Source organism: Copadichromis virginalis, unplaced genomic scaffold (assembly GCF_057382275.1).
Source record: "Copadichromis virginalis isolate Kocher_CV1m ecotype Utaka unplaced genomic scaffold, C_Virginalis_male_GT1.1 unmapped_scaffold_1, whole genome shotgun sequence".
In the NCBI taxonomy this organism is placed as follows: Eukaryota; Metazoa; Chordata; class Actinopteri; order Cichliformes; family Cichlidae; genus Copadichromis; species Copadichromis virginalis.
Genome location: NW_028188589.1, coordinates 2,222,517 through 2,236,267, shown reverse-complemented (window position 1 = coordinate 2,236,267; position 13,751 = coordinate 2,222,517). Strand labels below are relative to the sequence as shown.

The 13,751-nt window shown below is 42.3% G+C and overlaps 2 long non-coding RNA genes across 2 annotated transcripts; one reads left to right on the top strand and one right to left on the bottom strand.

The window, feature by feature from the left end:
• Window positions 1–354: 354 nt before the first annotated feature.
• Window positions 355–995, top strand: LOC146679519 (uncharacterized). The gene is made up of 2 exons (XR_014918635.1): window positions 355–415; window positions 933–995. It is a non-coding gene; the product is annotated as an uncharacterized LOC146679519 (long non-coding RNA).
• A 3,339-nt stretch (window positions 996–4,334) lies between these two features.
• LOC146679518 (uncharacterized) lies at window positions 4,335–13,217 on the bottom strand. The gene is made up of 2 exons (XR_014918558.1): window positions 6,162–13,217; window positions 4,335–5,994 (listed from the first exon to the last, which is right to left on the bottom strand). It is a non-coding gene; the product is annotated as an uncharacterized LOC146679518 (long non-coding RNA).
• Window positions 13,218–13,751: the final 534 nt, after the last annotated feature.

Genomic DNA, 13,751 nt, shown 5'->3' with positions numbered 1-13,751 from the left:
CAAGCACACGTATATCTGTTTAAGTATAAGAGCCTTTTGTTAGATGGACCCAGACGTCCTGGCACCAGCTAGCACCAGAGTCTTCACAGGGTCACATCTTGACCCCACACACACACACACACACACACACACACACACACACACACACACACACGGTACTCTTTGTTTGTATGTAGAAGTCATATGTTAATGAACTTATGCATATTCATGTAACCTCAATAAAAGAACAGTGGTACGGGAGAACGGACGAGAGCAACTGGGGTCAAGCGAAGGGACGGCGCTTTGTCCGGTTTTCTCCCGTGCACGAGAAACATGAAGAAGCTTGCCTACTTGTGTCTTGCTTTGCAGTGTAATTATATTGTCTCCAACGTTCCAGCGGATGGGTTCAAGCTACAAACCTATCATAGGTAACGAGGTAAGTTCCATGTCTGAGTCAGAGTCGTCTGGGCAGTGTGCCATTGCGATTTCAAAAAAATTAAGCCGCTCCAGGGCACAGCGCAGTTATTGATATAGCAGTAAAAGAGTCAGTTAGGTCAGACTAGAAAGACAAAACTGCAAAAATGCGTTCAAGATTAAATTTAGAAAAACCACAAATAAAATTTCGCCCAACAACTGAAATTAGACTGGAGTGATCAGAACCATGTTATTACAATAGCATGTCTGCAACACTAGAGCTCAATGCAAGATTAGTTTTAAGTCGTTTCGTTATACTGAGCCGAAGACCAGCACCAACGGTTGTAGTCGGCCAAGCTATCACTTACATGTGCTACAGTCAGTCTCAGCAGAGGGAAAGGGGAATGAAAAGCCAGCAGAAATGTTCATGTCCAGGCTCTCCACAGAAGAATTAATCCTTAGAAGACGAAACCAACAACAAATAACAAATCCACGGAGTCCATTCGCGTCGCGGAGTCAGCTTCTCTCTTTCTCCCAAGCGGAGCAGCGGCACACCACGGTATCCAGAAATTAGTCGGGTCCCACCTGAGCTGAGGCTGCGGCCATGGCTGGAGAAAACGTCCGAGTGTCCGCAAAACTGGGGGGATTTCCGAGACAGTTCACGTGCTAGAAGAGAAGAATCCTCGGCGGGATGCAAAAATCGTCTGAAGTCCAAGGGGAAAAAGTTCGGGCGCCAGTTGTAACGTGCAGTGGAGATGAAGCCAGCCGCGGAGGTGTGCAGGTGGATAGCGAATGAGCAACAGCTTCTGACTTTCCAAAAAGTACTCATTTATTTACAATATCAAAAATAAAAGTGCTACCTCTACCACACATTACTAAAGAGCACACTAGTCCGCGTACACACGGGAGCATCCATTACAGGAGGAGTTCGAAGAAGAACAAAAAGGGGGTGACACCAGTCGTGAGACAGGAGGCGCCGCCATGTGGTGATACACTGCATTACAATAGCAACTGTTACAATATAAATATTGTTCTGAGAGGCTTTTTGTTGGTTGAGTCTGAAATTGATTGTATGTACAATTCATATCCTTATAAAACGGCAGAAATATGGTGTTTTATTAATAAACTTACATTTATGGCAGTGGCGTGTCTAGAAAATTTTTGTTGGGGGGGCCAGGTAGGGGCACAGATTTGGAGAAGGGTGGCAGATGTAATTGGCAGATAATGTTTAAAAAAAATTCTACCAACCATTAACCATAATTCAATAATCCTATAAACCTAATAACCGAATGCGCTTTTAACTCTTATTAGAATGAGATTTTAACCACTCCGGTGCAAAGTTTTTAGATAGTGCGTTGATAAAGTACAAGAGATACAATCAGTGCTTTGTCAGTGTTTACTCAGCATTCAAGGACAGCAATATTTGCATAGTATTTTTACTGACATATACTGCACATATGTTTTGGGCAAAAACATTTTTTAATATTAAAATACGAACATTTGTAGCAAACAATTGACAAATTAGCCAATGCCAATGCAAAACTTTATCTGCCTATTAAAAAAAGAAGATAATCTTCTCACAAACTGGTGTTTGATTTTGAAACAGGGAAAAAGTGGGGAAACAAATGAAAAGACTAACATTTGAATGAAACCTGAAAGCAAGTAAATACTTTCTATGCTGCCTTATGGTAAACTTTGGTAATATTGATAAAGAACAACACTGGCTGATGATGAAATACAGTCAGCTGGCACGGTGACACTGCCAGTATTAACCTGCAGGACTGGACCGGTACAGAAAATCGGGCATTTTGACTAGAGACCGGCCCACCAGGTATTAGAGCCATAAAGCCTTTGAATGAAAACAAACGCTGTGGTGACAGTGATGTACAGTCTTGTTGGTATATGTATGATTTCTATACATTTTACGTCAGATAAAAACTTTGGTTGTAAGATTTAGATAATTATTTAATAAAAGCTAGATATTTTAAATGAGAATAAGAAAGAAAAGTATTTCTTTGTGCCCCCCTCTCCCTGTTAATGCCCTACCTGGCCCCCTGGCAACACTTTGCTAGACCCGCCCCTGCACAGTTACCAGCTGTCAGCTACATAAAAAAGGATCCTGGTGTTGTTTGTCTCTCAGAAACAGTTCATAACTTCCCTTCAACTCATTCATGTGACCTAAAAGGTAAACCTGTTTCTCCATCACCTGTTCAGCTCTGATGATTCAGTAAGGACATCTCCTGGTTTCATCTGCATGTTTCCCTCTCACCACATATACAAACCGACATCACCCAGCAAAGTGGGCGATAAATAAATGAGAGAGAAAAGCCGATCAGCTGATCATTGATCAGTTTCATGATTGAAGTAGCAGCAGGAGAGAGAGGAGAGAGAATGGGAGAAGAAGAGGCAGCTGTGCAGCGTAAAGACAGAATAACTCCAGCTTTGTGTCTTTTTCCATTCTAGCTAAAGTCCGGGACAAACTGCGCCTCTTCTCAGCTCAATACGAAACGTGTAATATTTTCTCTGAATGAGGGACCATTCCATTTTTTTAAGGAGCCGTTGGCATGAATAAAATAAAGTTCACTATCAATAACATCATAGCACCCACCCAGCTGTATAAAAACTCCATCAAGCTGGCTAGAACGCAGTACGAGTTATTGCAACTGAGGGTAAAGTCAGCACAACGAAAATAAACTCCACCTAAACTTAGTTTATATCTGACCCAGATAGACTGCAGGTCATAACTTCTTACCTGAAGTTCAGTTCACCTGACACTCGGACTGGCGGCTGCCTCGAGTCTCTCCTCCTGCCTCTCCTTCCCTCATCCACCTGCTGGCCTCTGTGGAAGCCCCGCCATAGCCACCACCAAACAACGGAGTTATTTTTACACATCGACCTGCATCTTATAACTCATAACTCTTATGTTAGCTGCCCTCAGTAGCATACTGTCTGAAATATTCGACGGCTGCAAAAATTCTTTAAGTGTTATTTTTTCCTTGGGATTCTAATTTCACCGAAGTTTACTAAACTCAACAAACTTAATATTACTTACCGGGACATTTATTCTGTCCTCATTTTCTTTCACCGAAAAATTGTTTCCTGCAGTGTTGTCCTTCGTGCTTGGCTCGCCTACCTTTGCTAACGTGATGCGCATAGCGCAGAAGCCGATGCTGCATTCACTTACACTCGGATATCTGAGCTTCACCGTGAAAACATAATCGGACATTTGATATTTGATTGAATTTTATTGTTTTACCTTTGGGGTGGCACCTGGGGTGGCCAGTCTGGTTGGGGGGGTGGCCTGTGCCCCCCCAGGCCACCCCCCCCCAACCAGACTGGCCACCCCGCTGGACACGCCATTGATTTATGGATATAAAATAGCTAAAAGTATTAACATGCCTCAGAGAAATCACTAATAACACTAAGGGCTGGACGGATTTGATTTGCATTCTTCAAGAAGAGTGTGGTGTCATCAGCTAGCTGGCTGATGATGAGCTCCTTATCAGCTGTGCTGATTCCTTGTATAACAGGTCAAATCTCGGGGTGGAGTCTTAATCATTTTAATTGAGCTATTGCCATTCGTGTACAAGGTTTTGATAGCTTTACAGAAAAATGCCAAATTTTTCCAAAGAGTGGAAAATAAATTGATGTTCAATTGTATCAAAAGCCTTTTAAAAATCCAGGAAGAGAATGAAGCTATAGTCAGATACCAAATCAGAGTAATCAAGTAGATCTAAAACCAGTCTCATGTTCTTAGAAAGGTGTCTGTTTCTCATAAAGCCTGATTGTGTCTCATCGATAATTGTGTCCAAGAACTCTTTCATTCTGTTAGCAAGTACTAAAGCCTTAATCTCATAGTCATCATTGAGCAGACAGATGGGTCTCCAATTATCAATAAGAAGTGTCAGGGTTCGAATTTGAGGAAGAGACAAACGACTGCATGGTCTCAGTAGATGTCAGAATAGTGATTTTATTATACATATGTACATATGGGGAAGATGAGCATCACAAGCCTTTTAGAGCCGATCTCCCCCGAACAAGCATCTCACAAGGCTTTTATTACAATGATGACGTCAAGTCCCATGATAAGTATCAGTCAGTTCTCAGATCTCAGGAAGTTCCCCTCACTCCACAAGTTCTCCTTATAAGGCCTCCAGATGTTTCCACTCAGCCCAGCACTCAGAGAAAACCAGTGTGTGGTGTGTATATCTATTCGTGTCTATTGTGAAAGTATATCTATCAGAAAACTGTCCTCAGACAACCCTCCTATTCTTACTAAGTGTGTGTGTACACATGCATGTGTTATATAAGAGCGTGCATGTACTTTCAAGGCCTGTGTACGTGCAGAACTGAACATAGAACCAAGGCAGGGTCCAGCAAGACCCACAGGCTTCTGAGTGATTACAGAACTGTGAAACAGCTTTAAGCAAATAACATGAATAGTACCGAACAACAATAGACTGATTAAAGTACTGATAATCTGTGTAGATTAATGTTAACATAGATATGGTTCAAAGATTATTCTGTCAACTGGTTCAACAATGGTAAATGATTAATGATTGATACTTCTGATTATAACTGTGATCATAAGAATACAAAATAAAATATCTCCTGGTCACATTCCTCCTCTTTGGGCTGGCTTGCCAGCCCAACTCACACCAGGATGTATTTCCAAACCAAACAAACACGTTATGACACTTATCAATCCCAACGCCTCCGTTGTTTTCCAATTTTCCCACAACCCAGCTGTTCTTTTAGCTTCGGACTCGAGTTTCAGCCTGACACGCTTCAGGCCCCTTTACCACCTCCTCTTGGAGTGAAGAAACGCCCTCGGATTCTTCTTTCTTCGACTTCCGGGGTTAGACCACCCTTCAGTCGCTACACAAATCTGTGTGTTTGTTGTCCGTTGTCACCGCCGTGTCCCCCTTTTTGCCAAAAGCCTCTCGAACCACGTTGGTCTCTGGTGTTCCTAGGTTTCGCCAACCCCTTCCTGGTTATCGCTGTGGTTATGGGATCCATCTTATCAAGGAGCCCCAAGGCCATGACACTTGACCCCAGTTGCTGTGAAGGGTCCCCATATCTCCGTGTCCCCGTCTGGTGTCTGTTCCCTTCTCTGCAAGAGACAGAAAGCCAACAGCTCTCCTGCGCTGGCTCTCCTAACCTAATGTTGTTGACTTTGTTTATTCCAATCCTATGCCATGCTTATGTGTGTAAGCGTGCATGCACTTAACACTCTGCACGTGAAGTCAATAGCTCCAATATATCAATCCGATCCGTTGTCGGATGAAGCTTTTGACCTTCACAGACTAAGTGCCAGCTCCTTATAAGCACATTTGCAATGTGTGTATAAAAATGAACAACAGACCTCAAACAAATTGGGCATTCTTAATTCTAACTTGAGTGTAGTACTCAGTTTCTGATCATCTAATTATGCTTCTCACTCGTTCCCTAAATTGTCTAGAAACCTTTAATTTTGCCATACCTAAATTATTAAAACACAGACCAAATGATAGACCCCCTATATAGCTTTTACCTTTATGAGCACACTTCAATAATGAGCAACAACCTGCAATCTGTACCAAAAAATCTTCATGGTCCCACCTGCAATTAAAGATCAAATGCACTTTATACCTGTTTTAATTCTTCCTTATATAGAACCTCCTCAGTTTCCGGTTAGTTGCGATTAGTCTCAATTAATCGTTCTAGTTGTATTTTGCAATTCAGCTAGAAAGCAAACCTGTTAAAGTAAACAGCTTATTTACAACCACCTGCAAATCATAAGAGTAATAAACGATTCAGCACAACAGACAAGTATCATGTTCAGGATTTCTCCAATCATTAAATCACTATTATTGCCACAATTTGCTTTATTCACCCTTTGGGCAATGTTATTCCAAGAGAGAGAGAGCCCCTAATGGCCAGTTAGTGGGCTCTAGGTCAAACTGTCCCCAAATTTGTTATTTGTTATTATTACTTGTTTTCATGTCACTTGTCTGTTTTCTACTGCACCCCTCTCACCAAAGCAAAGCAAACATTAGCAGCACATTGACCGTAGTCAGCCATCCTCATTCCATAGGTGCTATAAAAACATTTCCTGTAAAAGAATCACAGTTTTCAAGACAGGGTGTGTCTCCCCCAACACTCTCACCAGAATACAGTGTAATAGCATCCCCAACTCCTAACCCATAAACACCGTTTCTTCACACATCCGCCCAGAAATCCTGTAATAGAAAAACATTAAAACTGTAACCCTGTAGGGAAGAAAATGTAAATGGTAACGCTGCGCAGTTACCTCTGTAAGCAACACAAGACACAAAAATGGCATTTACAGGTTCACTCATCCTCGAATATTTTGTCATCCTTCTACTCCTGTAAAAAGAAACACACATAAATTCATCCACCCTTTTATCCTATCTAGGTGGAGGTGGTTAACCTTGAGTCATGGTCAAGTCTTGTCATCTTTTACCAGTCAGTCCGTTTGTTTTTATTCCCAGTCTTTCATCCATTCATCCATTCTTTGCTGATAGTGAAACCTGTCGTCGCATTTAGTTTCCACACTCAGCAAAATGACGTCATCTCAAAAAGAAAACAAGAACTTGAATTTGGATTACCTCGCTGAATCCTTTTTTAAACAGGGACTCTCGTTTCTAATTGTCCCCACAAGTGTTTCCTCCAGAACCCATTTCAATGCGGAGAAACTCACTTACAACAATTTTCTCGCCGACGTGTAATGCTTGTAATTTCCGATGTGCAGATCTGCTTAAAGAAAAGATTCACAAACAAAAATCAGTGCACTGTTCAAAATATAAAACAAAATAAAATGAAAAATAACAAAAACAAAATGCAGACGCCCGGGTCTTGAGACTTGTCACTGAATATTCTTCCCATCAATAAAAATACCCACCTAAACCTACACAGAGTCAAATCAACACCACCTCAACCTTTTCATATTCCTAAACCTATATGTTTTGCGTTCGTGAAACAACATTGAACCATTAAGTAATTTGAGCTCTTGAAATGTTTTAATTCTCTTAATTCTGCCAGTTTATTTCCACACTTATTCAATGACTTTTATTCAACTGCTACTTGGTCACTCGAATTTTACCTGTTCAAATTGCCTAGGGTTCAACACAGTCTAGATCCCCGTTATCATGAAACTTGAACGGTGTACGATGATTTACTTACAGTAATTTAGAATCATCACTCAACCTAGCTCTACTACTGGCACTGCGTGACTTTTCTCACACTGGAAACCAGAATTTAGTACAGAACTTTAATGCCTCAGGCAATCGTGCTCAAGGGCTGTCCCCCCTTCTCTTCTTCTTTGTCCGTGTGTTCCTCCTTTATTAAATCTCCATCACAATGACGTGGCGCTCTGAAATAAGACTCACACTGTTAATTCCTCGTTTTCACTCTGCACCACTGCTCAGAGTGTTTTCTTTTCTTTTTAGTGTACAGTAAACAATTAAGTCGAGGCCTTAAGCCCCAGATATCTCGCACAGGCATCGTTTTCATAACCAAACCGCTCTGGACTCTGCTCCCCAGACCACACAAATGCCCTCTGGGCTTATTATTATAGCATATTCTATATTTGACTTTGTTGTGTGCAGCATTGAGCCTTTGTCAGTAAAGCATTCTTCATTGCAGCAGCTGGAGCATTGTGTGTCACTTCTTAGTAAATTAAATCAACATTTTGATTTTAGTGCATGGGTATGTATCAGTTTTCACTCCCTCAACGAGTGCATAAGTGTTCATGTGTGTGTTTCTCTTCATTCTAAGTAGGCGCATGCAGAAGTGTGTGTTCGTGTGTTGGTGTATGTTTGTGTTCATCACCTTCCTGTTCTGTAGTTTAGGTAAACCAGCGGCCTGAAGCATGGCCTAGGGTCCTCCCCTCCTCTTAGGGTCTGTTTTCATCCGTTGTTGCAGCTGCCTGCATCTTCTCCTTGTAACTTGACCCTTTTGCTTCTGTAGCTCTTTCAGGGTTTACTGACGACCTCCTGCTCCAGCAAGCTTCCGCCTGATTTCAAGTCCTGTACATGAAACTCCACATCTGACTGATGAGTTCCATTAGCAGCCAGCTCCTCCGGAGCCATGCTCAGTTTCTGCTCTGATGCCTTAAGCTCTTACTGAGGGCAAAAACCTCAGAGTCTTTTCCTTCCACGTCAGATCAGAGTCTATTTATGTTGTCTTTCCTTTGCTCCACGGCCTTCTGAAGCTCTGCTGTTCGGCTCTTCTCAGAGGTCAGCATTCTTTTGCTCACCCTCCCTTTTCCTCCGGGCTTAATGCGCGTCTCGTCACAGCTCTGTCAGCTGACGCAGCCTGGGAATTTCCCCCGTGTAGTGAAACGGGCTTTAGGTTTAGTGCTCTCCGTCTCTACTGCATGAGATCGCTTTTTTGCAGCACTATTGACATCCTCAAGTTGTTGTTGTGAGTCCAGCTGCTGTGGCCTTCAGGGGTCAAAGGGTCAAAGATGGTCGCGGAGAGGGCAACGATGGTAGAGGGGAGGGTAGGAGTCCAGGTCAGCTTCGGCTTTCAGAAAAAACAAAAACAAACAAAACAGGCGAACAGGAAAATGATGTTGTGTTGGCTGTGTTGTGTTGGCTGTGTTATCCAGAGAGGCGAGAAACAACGAGGTCTCCTTTCCCCCCTTTTTGTTTTTTCTCACCACATAATCAACTCATAACCCCCCAAGTTGACAGGACAACACAGGTACGTGTTAAAATTCTTAGATCCGGTTTAGAAACCTAAAAAGGAATTTTCTCCCATTCAGTAGTCATTTGTCTCAAACAATCAACAAAAACATATCCCAATTTAACCACTAAATTTGTCGTATCCTCACTTAATCATCAGACCAGTGTCTTTGTCTTTTCACGTTAAGTTGTCGTCCTGCAACCCAGAGAGTCTATTTGTCAGTAGTGGATAAACTATATCATTTAAAAACAGGTGTATGTTAAGTGTCGCTACTTTAATCTTCCATGTACGTGCACATGTATGTAAGCTGTTTCTTCATTGCATGTATGGGTACGTCTGTATATAGAATGGAATAGAATTCCACTTTATTGTCATTGCACATGCACAGGTACAGGGCAACGAAATGCAGTGTATGGGTTAATTTAACTTTTTCTCAAATGAGGCATTTCTCTAACACGCACATGTGTCTATTCCTCACACTTCTCATACCTTTCTCTGGTTGTGTGTGGTTTTATTTGTTTCGGTCATTTACCAGGAACATCTTTTCCTTTTCTCCATGTCTTCCGCCAGAGGTTAACACTGGTGAGATTCAGGGACACAGCACCCAGAGCAGTTCAGTGAGAAAAACCTGCCTAAAACTACATTCCCTCTTTTTTTTTTTTTTTTTTTTTTTTTCCGGGAGGGGTGGGGACAACTCTGGTGTCCAGCCGTGAATTTTTAGCCAAAGCTTGGCCCGTCTTCTGCTGCCGTACTCAGGTTTCCAGGTTAAGAAAAAACACCTGTATGAAGACACTAAACATACATTTAGTATTTGTATAAACATAACTGCCTAAATTATTGAACTCTTGAGGAGGGTTGATTTCAGAATCAGAATCAAAATCAAAAACTTTATTGTCATTGTCATGAGACCAACGAAATTAAGAATGGTCCCCGATCATTGCATCATCCCTAGCAATATCAAAATATAAACAAAACAATAAAATTCAATAAATAAAATAGATAGAATACTTAACATACTAAGTATTCCCACAGTCATGCTTCAGACCATGCATAGATTAACACAAGAGTGGCATGGTGGACATTTTGTAGTATTCAGATGTGTTATTGCAGTTGGATAACAGCTGTGTTTGAGTCTATTAGTCCTTGCTCTGATTGCCCTGTACCGTCTGTCTTAGGGCAACAGTTCGAACAGGGAGTGGCCAGGATGTGAGGTGTCTTTCATGATGTTTTGGGCCTTTTTAAAACAGTGGGCGTTGTTTGACTCTTTACTACTTTAAACCCCACCATAACAATTTCTCACTCACAAACTTCTATGCATCCATTTAAACATGCGAAGGCAGCACAAATTCACACTCATACCCCTACAGCAAAGCTTTAACATAACCACAATGCAACTCCTCCCTTAAACGGGAGAAATCACCCTGAATCAACCAACTCTATATAAAACGTCAAACAAAGATAAACCACAAACATTTCTACACTTCTGTGTCTTCCACGCAGCACAATAGGCAGAAAAACACCAATTACTCACAGTCTATTGAATTTATACTTAACATCACAACAAAAGAAAAACCTGCTCTTTTCACAACTCTCACAGCTAAAGTCGCCAACTCCAAAACCACAGAATTAAATCAATATAGTCAAAACTCTTACCCAGAGCCTCTGAAATAATAAAAAATCACCAAATACTCGGTTACTCTTTTCACTCGCTCCTTCCCACTCCCTTCTTCCTCATACAGCATACACGCTCGCTCCCGCGGACCCACTCGGCCCCGCGGGCTCACTCGGCCCCCACCTTTTTTCTCTCACAGAGACAGAGAGAGACCCTTTTCCTTTTTTATTTTTCTCCAGCACACATACACACACAGAATCCCAACTGAGAGAAAGAGGGAGAGAAGAGAAAAGATTTTTACTAGAGATGAAGTCTTTAGCCGGAGTTTCAGATCTAACAGATTTATACAACTTATTTACACACACCGGTAATTTATAATCTATATACACACGGGCCCGCATAGACGTCATATGCCACAAGAGGTTACACCTAACTTTTTGACTAATTTAAAAGCACCTATAGCCCAGGCCTAGCCTTGCTGGTCAATACACGCCTCGGGAACGCCCTCCCGATAGCGCTCGAATTCCTAAGAAAACACCATATGCCAGAACAACTTTATCTCACTTCTCTATTTCTCTGCTGGTGTTCCTAAATCTTTGACTAATTTAAAAGCATCTTTCAGCCCAGAGCCCGGCTCTTGCTGATCAATTACCGTTTCAAGTACGCCGCCTTGAAGAACGGTCAAATTACTAAATTCTAATTACTTTTAAAACTACTTCCCCGCCAGGAAAACACGGAGCTCCACCGGCCACGTGACACATCACAGTTCACGCTTTTGGCTTTACTTAAAGCTCAGTGTGCCCAACGTTTAGATAGGATGCAGCCAGGTCTAACCTTCTTAATCAATCAATGCAGTAGAAGGCAATCACTCATAGATTACCTGGCCAATTAACCGGGAGTCCCAAGTCCCCAGCGGGAGGCCAAAACCGGGCAAAAGCCTAACCACGCGTCCGCGGTCAGGTGTCAGCGCCACCTGCTGAACAACTGCATTCTTAGAGAGCCTAGCTTCTCAGTCCTAAACGAATTTACTTGTTTTAAACGCCTCACTGTTGGACCCCTGCCATCCAGTTTCATTTATCTGAAGCCCGAGACCGTCTCTGCTACCCAATTAAAACCAAATTATCCCTACACTACCGATTGACTGGCTGGCATTCCCAGTCAACCCACATTTAAACCTCTTAAACCGTATTTATTTGTTTCCACACACCTTAAACCGTATTAACTTAAACACATAACTTCTTAACTCAAAATTCACCCCCAAAATGAACAGCAATGAATTTAGTCAGACTACTATGCCCTATTTTAAAACTAATTAGTCAAGATCACTATGGACCAACGCCAGAAACCCAGACCGAGTGAATATTATTTAATTAAATTTAGTTTTAACTTCCAATATAGCGCCTTTGGATAAAAATCAACAGGTGGCACTCACCTTTTCTTATGTCGCCTGGCGTCACTCAGATAGGCTGCTGGCCTCCGCCCCTGTTTGTCACCCACACGATAGCTGCAAGCTCCCTTCCTCCCCAACCGGAGTTTCGGCACCAAGTTGTTGCGTCTGGTTCAGTTTGGGTAAGAAGGAAAAACAGCCGAGTCCGTGTAGGTGACAAACATAGTGATTTTATTACACACTTCTAAGACAGAAGCATGGGAAGACAAGCGTACAGCCACAGATCTCCAAAGAGTGGACAGCTCCCCCTCCTTATATAAGCCATGATGACGTCACACAGTCAGACCTTACTGGAAATGATAACAGTTTGGGCCTGTTCAGAGAGTTTACCTAATGTGGACATCAACTGCCAGTTGTTAGAGAAAAACAAGTGTGTAGTACATTGTGCATTTTGTGAAAGTGTATCTATCAGAAAACTGTCCTCAGACGACCCTCCTATTATTACTAAGTGTGTAGGTGAACGTGCGTGTGTGTTACATAAGTGCGTGCATGTGATTACAGGCCGGCGTACGTGCAGAACTACACGCAGGCGGGCCGGGCCCAACAGGACTGGTGGGTCTGACTGGTGTGACTGCACTAAAGTGCAACAACTTTATATAAACAGTCAGTGTGCATTAATATTTGCTCAGAGTAACACAGATATAATTAAAAGATTATACTGTCAACAGATTCAACAATGGTAAATGATTAATGATTGATACTTCTGATTCTAACTGTGATCATAAGAATACAAAATAAAATATCTCCTGGTCACAATGTCCACCTCCACTGAAGATCTCAGTCACTGTGAAACATAGAAAGCTGCTTGTGTGGCCTCTGCCTCACATGTAGATACAGCTACAGGTTTCTCTGTCAGTCAGACTGAAACAGTGTCCTGATGCTGCATCATTCAGCTCTGTGCCCCAGTCAGCATCACTGGGAGCTACCAGTGTTTCTGCCCTTTTCCTGTAACACTACACTCAGCACAGGCTCAGCTGGTATCCAGTGTTGGACTTTGGCTTCAGCTGCTGTGATAGATCCTCTAACATAGATCAGCTCTGATACATGTTGTTAGATAAGTGCAGCTGCTGTCATGTCCTGATGTTTCTCTGGCTCAGCAGCTTCTCCATCAGAGGTTCACATGGAGCTGATCCAGTATCTCCAGTAACTGTGTTCTGTGCCTCACTGGTTCATCCTTCTGTCTGTGTGACGTCAGTCAGATGTTGAAGTTAAACTCTGTAATCTTCACTGTGTCACAGAGTTCAGTGAGTCCCGTTATTCACAGTATCAATCAGATCATCAGAGAACAGCTGATCAGCAATCAGTGGTGCCAACAGCGCCTCCTGTGGTGAGAGGATGCAATAATGCAATGTAGCATTTTTCCACTCAACACTTGCAGTCATGGAAACTGTCTGTTGGATCTGTGTGACGTTGCTTTCTTGGTTAGAGTTCCTCACAAATGTCCAGATGATTCTTCTAATGAGGCGTCGACCATGTTTGCAGCTCTTTGGAAGAAAACGTCGCCCTTTGCCATCCTTACTTTTCTTTGACTTCTTCAAATGCAGCTGAACTCCAGCTGGTATTTTCTTGGACTTTGCAGCTGTTTCTGGTCATCAGTTCATTCCTGCA